General features: G+C 47.2%; 1 long non-coding RNA gene across 1 annotated transcript; it reads left to right on the top strand.

Annotated features, from left to right (window-relative positions):
• LOC133371784 (uncharacterized) lies at window positions 1-13,180 on the top strand. Its single transcript, XR_009759385.1, has 5 exons — window positions 1-51; window positions 3,046-3,198; window positions 3,858-4,069; window positions 9,654-9,801; window positions 11,194-13,180. It is a non-coding gene; the product is annotated as an uncharacterized LOC133371784 (long non-coding RNA).
• Window positions 13,181-14,663: the final 1,483 nt, after the last annotated feature.

Here is a 14,663-nt window from a genome sequence, read left to right as displayed (position 1 = left end):
CGGTGCTTGCTGTCGGTATCATGGCGGAACAAAGCTAGAGTGGAACAAAACGTAAGCATGCAAGTCTAGACACAACACTTATCAAAGGGGGATCACAACCAAACAGTGTGTGGTCTGGGTTGCTTACCTTTCTCTCGTGCCCTGGAACTGACCTGAAAGGGGTGGAATGTGAAATTCAGCAGAATTCGAACATTTGAGAATGTGTGTTTGTGTGTGTGTGTGTGCGCACGCGCTGTGCCCATGTCCCAGTTCTTCAGTCAGAAAACTGACTTATTATTTAAGGCGCTGAAAAGAAGAATAAGAGCCAAAATATGTTTATGAGAAACTGGATAAACTTTATTCCACAGAGGAAATCCAGAAGATCTGTAGCTAGTACAAGTTATGCATTATCTAGCTGTGCCTGTTTGGAGGATCTAGGCCTATCAGGGAACAAAGCAGCAGCCAGGAAGAAGAGGAAGCGATCAGGTCAAAAACCCAAAGAAAGTGTGAGACTGAGAAGGCAGCCCCAGCACTGTGGCTCTCCTTCCTGCCTGGCCAAGCTGTACAGGATCATTGCCTCTGCTCAACAGCTGTCGAGCCCAGAGAGAGAGCAGGCCTGTGGGGTGCGGGCACTGCATTGCATGTGGCTTCCCCGAAGCAAAGTTGTTTGCTAAGCAGCACTACACAGGATTGCACCCCTGGTTCGTCAGCTGTTGAGCAGAAGGAGCAATCCGCAGGGTGCGGGTGCTTGCTCCCAAGCAGCTTCCATGCAGGAAAGCCACTTGTAAAACTGCACCCTGCAGAATTGACTCCTGCTTCAGCTGGGTGGGAGGGAAGGAGAGACAATGTCTTCTTGCCTTCTTCTGGCTGTATGATTAATTAGGGCTTTTTTAACCCTAATTAAACATTTGCCCTGCCCCCAAGTTATTCAGGAATTGCTCTGAAGTGGGGTGGTTGGTTCCTGGATTGACCCCGGGCAGGCTGGCTTGATGGTTCCCTCCTGGATTGGAACCCCGGGGCAGATTTACACAACCCTAGCATTGACACTCTCTGGGTATATTAAAATCCAGCTACCATTGAGCAGTTTGTAATAAGGCTTAATGTGGAAACACATTATGAAGTCACCCTAATGGTTTAGCACAAAGTGTAGGTAACTTTATGCTGTTTTTATCAGGTGTGTCTTGCATAACGAATTGCATGGGTTTTCTAATAACAAATTACAACAGGAGAAAGAATAGCTATATAGCTTATAGGCCACCCTTCGTCACCTCAATGGGACCCAGGGATGGTCTCCAACAATTCCTAAAATACAAAATAAATAAAATAACATCAAAAGATCTCTGCTGGATCAAACCAAAGGTCCATCCAGTCCAGCATCCTGTTTTCACAGTGGCCATCCACATGCCTCAATGGGAACCCTACAAGCAGGACCTGAGCGCAGCAGCTCTGTCCCCACTTGCAGTTCGCAGCACCAGAGGTATTCAGAGAACATATCCATCAGGCTGATAGTTCTGAAATGGAGCCCATTTAATAAAAACAAACAGAGTAACAGCATTAAGACAATAAAACAAAAAGTTACTGATTACTTCAAATGCCTTGGAGAATTTTGTTATGTGCCTTCAAGTCGATTACGACTTATGGTGACCCTATGAATGGTGACCTCCAAGAGCATCTGTCGTGAGCCACCCTGCTCAGATTTTGTAAGTTCAGGTCTGTGGGTTCTTTTATGGAATCAATCCATCTCTTGTTTGGCCTTCCTCTTTTTCTACTCCCTTCTGTTTTTCCCAGCATTATGGTCTTTTCTAGTGACCTCGGAGAAAAGGAGTGTGTTTTTTTTACCAGCAGGTTTCCACCATCAGAACTTCCGAGGGAATGGCATTTCGGAGTCAGGGGGGGTCATAAGTTCAGAAAACTTCCTCTTGCATGGCATATAGAGCAGATCAAGCCTGCTGAGGGGATGATGAGAAGGCTTTCCAGTGGAAGGCCTTGTTTTAAAAAATACATCTTTGGAGAATCTTCAGAAAGAAGTCCTTGGTGATTCAGCTGAGATGATGGCAGTAATACAGAATCAGGAATGGATTTTAACCGCATCTGGTGGACCTCTCCAGAAATATTGGCAGACATCTGGACCAACCATGCCCTTTTTGAAATAATGAACTATGGAGTGCCTTGGCATTCAATAGCTATTTTATGACGGTCTCTGAAAGAGGTAGGGAAGGAACCAGACCTGAAGGTGCACAGAATTATCTGGACTCCTGCTTTGAAACAGCAGCAGACTGCTTTCAGATCCCCTTTCTGGCAGCTTACACTCAACAGCAACTTTTTAGGATAAATATTTTACCCAAGACCCATTATGACTTAGGCCCCAAATATCTGAAAGACGGACTCCTGCCCTACTGACCCTCTTGGGGTTAAGATCAGCAGAGGAGGTCCTCTTGGTAGTTCCACCGCCCTCAGATGTTTCCGAGGGTTGGCGGCTCAGGAAAGGGCTTCCTCTGTGGTGGCTCCCTAAGCGGCAGAATTCCCTCACCACAGAGGTGTGTCTGGCACCTGCAATGTACAATTTTCGTTATATACTGAAGATGCACTTCTTTACCCTGGCATGTGACTCCTGTCCTGAGATATATATTTTAGGACCCACTTTATTCTCTTGACTGTTTCTCTTAAACTGTTTTAAACATGTTTAGATGGTTGTAACTCACTGTGGGACCTCACTGTGAAGAGCTGGTAAGAAATCTATATAACAACAACAACAATAACCCAAGGAACTGAGAGTAGGAACACCCCCTTTCTTTCAAGGAACTGAGGGTTGGAAGAACTCCTTTGCTACAAGGAGCTGAGGGTACGAAAAGCCCCTTTGCTTTGAGGAACTGAGGGTAAGAAAAGGCCCTTTGTTCCAAAGAACTGAGGGTGGGAAGACCCTCCCCACATCTTCCCTGCAGGGATAGATTGGACTATAATTGGCACTCTGAACATCAGGGCTGAGCTGGGATTTCAACCCACACCTCACCGTTCCAGGGCAAACCCATGCTTCAGTGCCTGCCACTTTGTCCCCGTTCCTTCCAGGCTGCACCACCCTCACAGTGGCCAGGACAAAACGTCCATTCCACTTCAGCAAGCAGCCCTATGCCGTCCTTACCATGAGGCAGGTGACGGAGGGCAGCGCCGCAGCTGTTGTTTCTTCTGAGACACTGCATTCTCCTCTGTTGGATAGCAGAGGTAAGTGTCGCTGTACCCCTAAAGCTTTGACGCAAGATTTAACTGCCAATCCAAGGAATGGGGCTGAGGAGCCATCTTGTCATTTGCCTCCAGCAGCAAAATATATTGGGGCAGCCTTGTGCCTGGCGGCATTTCCATCTGTAAGACCATTGTTGTGGGATGCCCTCCATCCTAAAAGCTGTGGCGGCATTCTGCCGGCTCTTGAAGGTGCACCTGTTTAGGCAAGCACCCACGACCTTGCACTTCCTGAGCTAATTGTTTTACGTTTTTAAAAAACTGTCTTAACTGTTCTGCTTTTAAACTGGCTTGTTTTATAGGATATTTTCATTACAGATGTTTTGAATGCTCTGATGTAATTGTTTTATTCTGTATTTTAGTTATGTGTGGATTTTATCATTGACTTTATATATTTTATAATTTTTAATTAATTTTATAATAATTTTTTATAATTTCATACCTGCGAACTGTTTAGAAGCCATTCTGGCATATAAGCAATATATAAATGGATAATTACTAATAATAGCAATGATAGTAATAATCAGCTGGTAATCTGTTTTAATTTTTCTGTTGTTTTCGTTGTGTTACAATTGTTGTAAACCACTTTTTAAAAAATGAAATTGTCGTATACTAACATTTTTATAAATCATCACCATCACCAGAAACTGCAGCAGGAGGGTGTCGATCATAGATGCACATCCCTTTGGAAACCCACCCACCCACAAGTCCTGGAATAGTCAAGTTGGTGATGAGCAGGAAACCAATTTTCATGAGCTGATGAGCCTTGATGCAAGCCCCACTAAATCCAAGCAATCAACCTCACCACCAACCAGTGCTCTACCTGAAGAGGCAATGATTTTCCATGATAAAACTGGTAAATTCCACTTCATCATGCAGCCGTTCATGTATATTGCTGTCTCTATAGCAACCCTTAAAAGCATCTTTCCAAGACGATCTTTTTTGCTGCCGCTATGCTTGATTCGCCCACAACTCTCTCTCGTTCTCTTTCTCTCTGACTTTGGAAGGCTGAAGTCTTCCCTGACAATGGATCCACCCCCAAAATGCAGGCACCCTGTTGCTGAAGCCCCTTCCTCGGGCAGAGCAGCCGGCTTGAGAGGACGCCATAATTGCCCCTTTGCACGGCACCCTGGAGGCCCACCCGCAGGTAGCCCAGTCTGCGATGCCTACTCAGAGGGACAGAAAGATCTGTCAGTTCTCTCAGTTTCTCACTTTTCTAATGTTAAATTCAGTTCTCCCAATTTCTACAGCAATCTGCAATTAAAAAAAAAATCCTCATGAAAATTCTCCACCATTTTAGTGCAAATTTCTCCAAATTTTTGTAGGCGGTTTTGGCAAAGGGCACCTTTTTGCAAGCCCTTTCTCCTCACGTCATGCCTTTTTGCATGTTATGTTCACTCATGTAGTCATGCTTACGCACACTTTCCCCTAATATATGCATTTTTGTAAATGCTGTTTAGTTGGCAAACTGCATCCCAAACTTCTAATAAATGCACATTTCAAAGGATGGCCTTGTTTCCGTTCTCATATTGTTTCGGAAATTGCGAATTTGAGAAGTTCTGCTCGAAATGTGAACGGAATTGAAATTCTCACCCATCCCTACCTACTTGTGAGTAGATGGGTGGAGAGGATTTCAGCTTGCTGCTTGAACACGAGCCCTCCCTAGCTCACCAGCTTGCAATCGAGAGGACAAGTGCAACAGGCTGGCTGGCTGCTCTGCACCAGTTGCCCTCCTGCTTCCTTCCCTGCCCTTGACTCTCCCTCCATTTCACCACTGTCCATTTTAGACTGTAAGCTCCTGATTTTATTTATTTATCTATTATGTGAGAGAGCCAGTGTGGTGTAGTGGTTAAGGTGTTGGACTATGACCTGGGAGACCAGGGTTCGAATCCCCACACAGTCATGAAGCTCACTGGGTGACCTTGGGCCAGTCACTGCCTCTTAGCCTCATGAAAACCCTATTCATAGGGTAGCCATAAGTCGGAATCGACTTGAAGGCAGTACATTTACATTACATTTTGATTTATATCCCGACCTTCCTCCCTGCAGGTGCCCAGGGCAGCTCCTTGAGAGATGGGCCCCATCTCATTGCCAATGTAACTCCATAAGGTATCGAGGCCATGGTTGGTTCACCATAAATGGCCCCATGCTCATAGGTAGAACTGAGGAAGCTGCCTTATACTGAGTCAGACTATTGGTCCATCTAGCTCAGTATTGTCTACACTGACTGGCAGCAGCTCTCCAGGATTTCAGGCAGGACTTTTTCCCAACTCTAAATGACTGCCGACACCAGGGATTGAATTTAGGACCTTCTGCATGCAAGGCAGATGTTCTGCCACTGAGCTATGGCCCTTCGCTGAGGTACTCCTGGGACTAATTTATCTTAGAGGGACAACCCTCTGGCCTGAAGATGGATGCTTCTCTGGTGCCCCCTAGCCTCCTGACTGATGTGCTCCATGCGCTGTTGGACTGGCAAAGCACTGTGGGGGGCACTTGGACCCACGGGAAAGTGCCCATGAGAGTCCTGGCTCCGGTTCTATAGGTCTTGGGTGCTGTGGCATCTGGTCAGGAGGACTCCAGCCTTCAGGTTCAGTGGTCCCCCTGGTCACCACCATCAGGCTCAGAGCCAGGAACCCAGTGTGACTCCTTTGTTGTTGTGAGATGAGGATTGATCCAAGGCAAGGCTCAGGTTGTGGAATAGAAGAACAGAGACCAGACGTTGCTTCAGCAACCATCACACCGAGATGCAGCAGCTAAATCCCAACTGCTAGCCCTGCCCTCACTGGAAGGTGCCTTTTCCATTAAAGGGGCCCAGCCCACTTCAGTGGTCTTCTGCTCTGACAGAGTAGGGGAGATTCTGGTTTCACTGGTGCCTCTGCAATGGAGTCCTCTGAGGTCACACTCTCCTCAGACTGGAGAGGCACTGGCACCACAGACTCATCTGGTGGAAGTGCTGGCCCTGAGTGCCCTCGCCCTTTTGCTTGAAGAAAAGGAATCTGACTCCAGGGCCATAACATTAGTTTGTACATAAGGAGAGCCAGCTGGATCAGGCCAGTGGCCCATCTAGTCCAGCATCCTGTTCTTACAGTGGCCAATCAGAATCCTCCAGGAAGCCAGCAGGTAGGGCATAAAGGCAATTGCCCTTCCCTTACTGTTATTCATAAGCACATGAGGAGAGTTTTGCTGCTGGATCCTGCCAGTGGCCCATCTAGTGCAGCATCCTGTTTTCACAGTGGCCAACCAGATGCCTGTGGGAAGCCCAAAAGCAGGACCTGAGTGCAGGAGCACTCTCCCCTCCTGCGTTTTCCGGCAATTGGCGTTCAGAAGCATGCTGCCTCCGACCGTGGAGGCATGGCATGGCCATCCTGGCTAGTCGCCACTGATAGCCTTATCCTCCACATATTTGTCTCCCACACCTGTAGTCTCCCGTCAGAACCACACCATACATTTAAAGCACACGGTTTCCCCCAAAGAATCCTGGGAATTGTGGTTTGTTAAGGGGGCTGGGAACGATAGCTCGGTGAGGGGCGAACTACAGTTCCCAAGAACCTTTGTGGGGAAGCCATGTGATTTAAATGTATGGCATGGATGTGACCTCTGACTCTGTGCCCTGGTCACTGCTGGACCTCCAGGGTCATTGATCTTGAATGCCTCCCCTGGTTCCTTCCAGACCCACAACTTTTTCTGTCTTTCTCTATCTTTCTGGAATTGCCTCTCGGACCCTATGATTGCATTGTGCCTGTCAGTCAGATCACTTGGCCAGCCCCATGAAGATCCAGATCCATGGCCTTTAGCAACAAGTTATATGAACACAGAAATTATCTGCCCATGCCTGTATAATTTTTTATGAAGATGGTTTTATGCTCTGAGCTTGTTCGGTGATTAATCTTTTGCTGGGTTTGTGTTTAGACCCTTTTGAGAGCTATTACATTAACGATATAATTGACTCTTTTAGTGAAGGTTTATGGGTTGGGTTTTGTGTGTGTGTGTGTTTTAAGAAGCAGGATGTGGTTGTTAATTAATATCCCTCCTCCAGAGAGTTAATGAGATTTACAGTAAAAAACAGAAAATCTTTTAGTGTTAATGGGATGGTGTGCATAGTAACATTGGATCAGGAAACTTGCTACACAACAGATCAAACCCCAGATATTCTCCCTGTCCACTGACCCCCCCTTCTCCCCCCCCCCGGTAAATTGTCTTAAACTCACAATTTGCAAATTGCACAAGTCATCACTGGATGTTAACTGGGTGCTAGGAGAACTGCAGTTATTTTTAAAGTCTGTATCGTTCACTTAGAAAAATTATACTCACAGTAAAATAATGCAAAAACAACCACAATATAACTGAAACTCAACAATTTAATAGATAAGAATGTTTTATTCCACCTTTTTGCTGAGAACTAGTGCTAATAAAAACATGAAACATCACAGATTTTGAAAGCCAGTGCAGTGTAGTGGTTAAAGAGTTGAACTAAGGCTGCGGAGAGCTAGGTTCAAATCCCCATTCAGTCTTGAACCTCACTGGATGAATCCTGTGTATGTGTTCAGGGGAATGCATGCAAGCTTTAAAGCGGGGAAAGGGTGGGAGGGCGCACAGGCAACAAGCCCTGCTCACAACCTCCCATGGGCACAGGGCTTGTGCATCCACCCAGTGACAGCTGGTGCCATTGAGACTGGGAGGGCGGAAAGCAGGGAGCTCCAACAGTAGGTGGACAGCCAATGACAGGCAGAGCCAATTAATTCTAGTCTTGGCCCCAACCTCCTTCTCCCTGCTGAGTTCTATAAGGACAACATTGAGACTTTTCTTAAGGAAGGTTGATAGTCCGGGGATACCTCTGGACTGGTTTTAAATAGGCAGGTAAAGAAGTGGACTTAGGGCAGACTGAGGTTGGTGGCGGAGTGCCCCAGACTGCATTCACATCATGCATTCATTCCATTATTATTCTACTATAGACCGTCATGGCTTCCTCCAAAGAATCCTGGGAAGTGTAGTTTGTGACGGATGAGAGTTGTTAGGAGACTCCCATTCCCCTCACAGAGCTACAGTTCTCAGAATTATCTGGGAAGAGGGACTGAACTGTGGAACTATTCTAGGAATTGTAGCTCCATGAGGGGAACTGGGGTCTCTTAACAATTCTCAGCAGTCTTCACTAACTGCACTTCCCTGGATTCTTTGGGGGAAGCCATCAGGGCTGGCGCCAGAGGAGGGCCAGGTCAGGCCCTAGCCGAAGGCCCCTGGGTCTCAAAGGGCCCCTGAAGGGCCCCTCCTTAGGGTGGGTGGGTAGCACTCCTTTCCGTGATCTGTGGCAGCGTTGGCTCCCGACCCTGCCACAAATTGTGAGAGGGAGCTCCCAGGCACCCCCCCTACTGCCATGCAGGCCCATGATGCCAGCCTACATGCCCCACCTACCTCTCCCTTGAATTAAATGCTGATTGCTCTGCGGGCGCAAGCTTGCCATCAACCAAGATGGCAGCTGAGGTTTCTCTATGGAGCTGATGCCCCTGCAGCCATCTTGGTTGATGGCAGGGATGCGCGCGGGCAGCACGCATGTGTGCCATCAACCAAGATGGCGGTGGAGGCATTAGTCCCTTAGGGAAGCCTTGGCCGCCATCTTGGTTGATGGCAAGCTTGCGCCCTGGAAGCCATGACTTTTTAATGTGGAGTAATAGTGGAATATGTGTCTGGTGTGAATGTGGCCACAATAGCCCTAACAGACCAGTTTCCACATACATCCACCCTGAAATCACAAATGGTTTTTTATCTACCTTGCAGTTTTCTTAGGAGGATAAAGGGGTTGTGTTTGCATGTGTACAGTCTTGAGGTCTCAGGAGGAACGTTTCTGCTTATGCAATGCATTCAAAACTTGGATTAAGTATGTTGGATAAGCATTTGCCCACGCTTTCACGAGCATTATATTTTCATGCCAGCTTTGATCAAATAAAAGCATTTCTGCCTGGAGTGGAATGAGAGCCCCTTTCCAAATCCTTTTCCACTACTTGCTCATCTGGATCCAAGTGTGATTTTGACAATAAATTAGATGCCCTGCATTAAACAGGTGCCCCTGGTACTTGTAGCAGCAGAGGACATCAACACAGCAAAGGGCAGAACCCCTTTGGGACTAAAAAGCCAGTGTGGTGTAGTGGTTAGAGTGTCGGGCCGGGACCTGGGTTCAAATCCCTGCTCGGCCACGAAGTTCACTGGGTGACCTTGGGCCAGTCACTGTCTCTCAGCCTAGCCTACCGTACAGGATTGTTGTGAGGATAAAATCGGCAGGAAAAGAACCATATTTGTATGCCACCTTGCACTCCTTGGAGGAAAAGTGGGATATAAATGTCATAAAAATAAATAAGTAAAGGACTCATTATTATATCTCCTAACTGACTTATTAACACATCTCTTTTCTGATTTCAAATGTGCCTTGGTTGCCAATCGCTATAAAGGCCTCGGTGTTGCTTCTACGCAGATGGAAAGGACGACTGCATTCTAGGTGCCGAAAGTCACAAACAATCTACGGAAGCCTTGTGGGGGTCAGAGCAGCCTTCTGCAACATGAAGGCTAGTGTACTGCCCATGGGATTTCGTGCCAAAGGTACAGCAAAGTATATTCTGAGTGAAGCCTGCTCTCCAAACACTGGCACCAGATTCGCTACTTCTGATTTAGTGGGATCCACAGAACATGTAACATCATAAGAACATAAGAACATAAGAAGAGCCTGCTGGTTCAGGCCAGTGGCCCATCTAGTCCAGCATCCTGTTCTCACAGTGGCCAACCAGGTGCCTGGGGGAATCATAGTGCAACGACAATGCTCTATCTCTAGCATTGCCTAGACTTTGCCTTAATTGGGATCTGGTCAGCTGAGGAGAATCCAAAAATGGTGCAGATTGGACTGATAAGAATTCTAATCAAGCAATTCAAGTGGGGGAAGTTAATTGCTGAATCATAACGCAAAGCCAAGATGTCCTTCCATTAGACAAAGGTTAATTGTCCTCCAAGAATGATGAAACAGAATCCAGAGTCCTAGGGATTATGCAAAACAGGCCAACCAATGGGGGATAAAGCTCTCTTGCATGCTGGGAGATGGAGTTACAAGAGAAATGGTGGCAACAAGGGGGGACAAAAGTGCCAAGCACACCAGAGTTGAGGAATGAATGGAGAATGATGCCTGCTTTCTTGCTCACATGGGCTGCACTCACATTCTGAGGAAATGTGGGTCCTCGCAAGTCAGAATGATCTCAAATAAGGCTCATACATGTTTTTCTCTCCCACGCAAGCTTCCTATCTAAAATGGGAAGCTCTGGAACTGGGGATGCCATCCATACTCTAGATCAGCCATTCCCAACCTTTGGGTCCCCAGATGTTGCTGAATTACAACTCCCGTCAGCCCCTGCAGCCAGCATGGCCAGTGGTCAGGAATGATGGGAATTGTAGTCCAGCAACATCTGAGGACCCAACTGTTGGGAAAGGCTGCTCTAGATGGAATTACACTCCCTATGAAAGCGGTGGCAAGCCATGGCTCCAACGTCAGTGGGCAGTGAATCCCGCTCCAGGTTTTAGTTTGAACTTTCAAGGGGCTTTCAGCTGCTGGCTGGAGCTGATGGGAGCTCTAGTCCAAGACTTGTGAAGGGCACCAGACTGGGAAAAGCTGAGACAGATGTCAGAAGGACATTGTAATTTCTTCTGGCATTGTCAGGTCTGGACTGGGATTGGCAGGATGGCTGTAAGCAGCACATGGAAACATCGGCAAGATATTGTGCCAGGGCACATACCAGCCTGGCAGAAAACCTTGAGGAAGGAGCGGACACAGCAGGGCCAGTGAGGGGTGTGGCCTGCAGAGGGGCATGATCCACACAAAGTCTCAAGGGCTGGATAGAGAGCTCTGGGGGGGGCAGCATTTAGCCTCTGGGCCTGTGGTTCCCACTCCTGCCCTTGAGTTCTGTATACATACATTAATCACAACTACTTATCTTCCCTTCATTTAAGGCATGGACGTTTTGCCCGTAGAGGAGATGGCAAGAGCCCTCATCATCAGAGGCCTGAACTGCAGCTGTTTCTGTACAGGAAAAGTGCTCTAGAGATGAATCGCAGCCATTAAGCCGTGATGAGGGCGAGCCAAGGAGCTATTTTCCGTGCACGTCATGCCATACATATTTTCTTTTTCACTTAGGTGGCTAGCTTTTCTTTTTTCTTTTTCTTTTGCAATTTGAGATAATGGGTGCCTAGGAATTGATGACAGGAGAGAGGTCAGGCTGGAGGAAGGGATCTTTTGTGTGCGTGTGCGCGTGCGAGAGAGGCTCAGTTTGAGCTCGCAGATGAGGGATGTTATGTACAGGACGACAAGCTGGGTCATGGGACAATATCCCGCTATCTATATATCTCTATATATCTATACCTATATCTATCTATATCTATATCTATACCCTCACACAGGGCATATATTCATATAAGTGCTCAATGTGCTTACTAGCGGAGTTTGCTATTGATGGCATCACAGGGTAAGAGCTTGTTTTCCTATGCAGCACACAGCCTAGGGGTGGGGAACACAAGCTGCGTGTCGCAGGAGCTCCCTCCGTTTCAATCAGTCAAGAGGTGAGCTTGTCAAGCATGTAATTAATTACCACCCGGCGGTGACTCATCCGATGCTGTGGACCAGAGAGACCAACTCTCTCGGGCAACTTGGGATTTAGCCTTCACGCTGCAAGAACCGCAGCTGTGGCAGGGAAATGTGTTTGGCTGTAACAAGCGGAGGCTGGTGATTAGGGCGAGTGGGTCCCTGCTACGCCAACCTCAGCCTGCCCTCAGCCACCCGCTACTTGCCTGCCCTTTTGCTTACTTGCCAGGCCATGGGTGGTGGTGGTCCTGGTTACTACCCTCCTCTTCCTTATTCTTGGTGTTGCTGCTTGCAGAACTCAGGATGGGGGCAAAATCTGCACGAGCTGCCTCTGCCTGTCTGGCTCTGGCTTCACCCTCTCTCCTTGTCTCCATGTTGTAGTGATCCTCCTCTTCCTCTTTGCCGCTAAGAGGCCGTCGGCAACATTTGCTGCCACCTCTACTTTTCATCTAGCTGGCTATGAAACAAACTTGCGACTAAGAACTTGTGCCTGAGTGTGCTTCTCTTCCTCCTCTCTGTCAATCCGCTGCCTGGCCTCGATAATGGACTGGATGAGAGCTAACAAACTGAGACTCAATCCAGACAAGACTGAGATACTGTTGGTGAGGGGTTTCTCTGATCAGATGGTGGATATATACCCTGTCCTGGATGGGGTTACACTCCCCCTAAATGAGCGGGTTCGTAGTCTGGGAGTTCTTTTAGATCCTTCCCTGTCACTGGAGGCTCAAGTAGCCTCGGTGGCATGGAATGCGTTCTACCATCTTCGGTTGGTAGCCCAGCTACGTCCCTATCTGAGCAGGGAGGACCTCACATCAGTGGTACATGCTCTGGTAACCTCGCGACTGGACTACTGCAATGCGCTCTATGTAGGGCTGCCTTTGAAGACAGTTCAGAAGCTTCAGCTAGTGCAAAATGCGGCTGCCAGACTGATAACAAGAACTAAGCGGTCCAAACACATAACACCTGTTCTGGCCCGCTTGCACTGGCTTCCAATTTGCTTCTGGGCCAAATTCAAAGTGCTGGTTTTGACCTATAAAGCCTTATACGGCGTGGGACCACAATACTTGTTGGAACGCCTCTCCCAATACGAACCTGCCCATACACTGCGTTCTTCATTGAAGGCCCTCCTCCGAGCTCCGACCCACAGGGAGGCTCGGAGGGTGGTTACAAGAACTAGGGCCTTCTCTGTGGTGGCCCCCGAGCTGTGGAACAGTCTCCCCGATGAGGTACACCTGGCGCTGACGCTGTTGTCCTTTCGGCGCCAGGTTAAAACCTTCCTCTTTTCCAGGGCTTTTAATCTAACTTAATTCTGTTTTAAATTGTACTGTAATTGTTTTTAGATCTCCCATTCTCTGTATTTTGCTGTATGTTTTATTGGATTTTATTGTATTTTGTATTGATCTGTTGTTCACCGCCCAGAGAGCTATGCTAGTCGGGCGGTATAAAAATTTAATAAATAAATAAATAAATAAATAAATAAATAAATAAATAAATAAATAAATAAATAAATAAATAAATAAATAAATCCACTTTCCTTTTTGTGTCAAGCTAACAGGGAGCCAGATTTCAGCTGAACATCAGGAAAAACATCCTAACTGTTAGAACGGTACGACAATGGAACCAATGACCTAGGGTGGTGGTGGGCTCTGCAACCCTGAAGGGATCCAAGAGGCAGTAGGACAGGCACCTGATGGGGATGCTTTAATTTGGATTCCTGTGTTGAGCAGAGGGTTGGACTTGATGGACTTACAGACCCCTTCCAACTCACAAGCTGAATATGATTCAATAGTGTGATGTGGCTGCAAAAAAGGCAAATGCTAATTTAGGCTGCATTAACACAAGTATAGTTTCCAAGTTGTGTGAAGTATTGGTTTCCTCTATTCGGCACTGGTTAGGCCTCATCTTGAGTACCGCATCCAGTTCTGGACACTACACTTTCAGAAGGATGCAGGGAAACTGGAACGTGTTCAGAGGATGGCAAAGAGGATCATCAGGAGATTGGAATCAAAGCCCTATGAGGAGAGGCTGAAAGAACTGGGCATGTTTAACCTGGAGAAGAGAAGACTGAGGGGAGATATGATTGCACTCCTTGAGTACTTGAAAGGTTGTCAACACAGAGGAGGGCCAGGATCTCTTCTCGATCGTCCCAGAGTGCAGGACATGGAATAATGGGCTCAAGTTGCAGGAAGCCAGATTTCGATTGAACATCAGGAAAAACTTCCTAACTGTTAAAGTGATACGACCATGGAACCAATGACCTAGGGAGGTGGTGGGCTCCCCAACACTCAATGCCTTCAAGAGGCAGCTGGGCAGCCATCACTCTGGTATGCTTTAATATGAATTCCTGCGTTGAGCAGGGGGTTGAACTCAATGGCCTTATAATAGACCCCTTCCATGATTCCATGATTCATATCGTTTGAGAGTGTAACCCTGTTCAAACTCTTCTCTCCTTTTGAAAAAAATGTTCTGCAAGGGACACTTTTTTGGAAGAAAAACAGGATCACAACACTTTGAATGTACAGTGTCAAGCTTCTCCAAATGCTGGTTTGGCAACTGTCTGTACATGTGAAGAGGCTGACCCCATCTTTCCTCTAAATTGCAGTATATAGATCAGCAGTGGAGAACCTCAGCCCTAGGGGCCAAATGTGGCCCTCCAGACTTCTCTATCTGGCCCTTAGAACTCTTCCCAGGACATCCCTTATCACCCCCTGGCTGGAAGGCATCCTTGAACTCTGATAATTGCTGCCCTGGACTCCTTTGCAAATTCAATGCATCATCATCATCATCATCATCATCATCATAACAGTGATGATAATAATATATGACTCTTACTTGTCTGAAT

This window comes from Rhineura floridana, chromosome 17 (assembly GCF_030035675.1).
Source record: "Rhineura floridana isolate rRhiFlo1 chromosome 17, rRhiFlo1.hap2, whole genome shotgun sequence".
Lineage (NCBI taxonomy): Eukaryota > Metazoa > Chordata > Lepidosauria > Squamata > Rhineuridae > Rhineura > Rhineura floridana.
The sequence above is the reverse complement of the archived record's forward strand: the minus strand, read 5'-3'. Positions and strand labels throughout refer to the sequence as shown.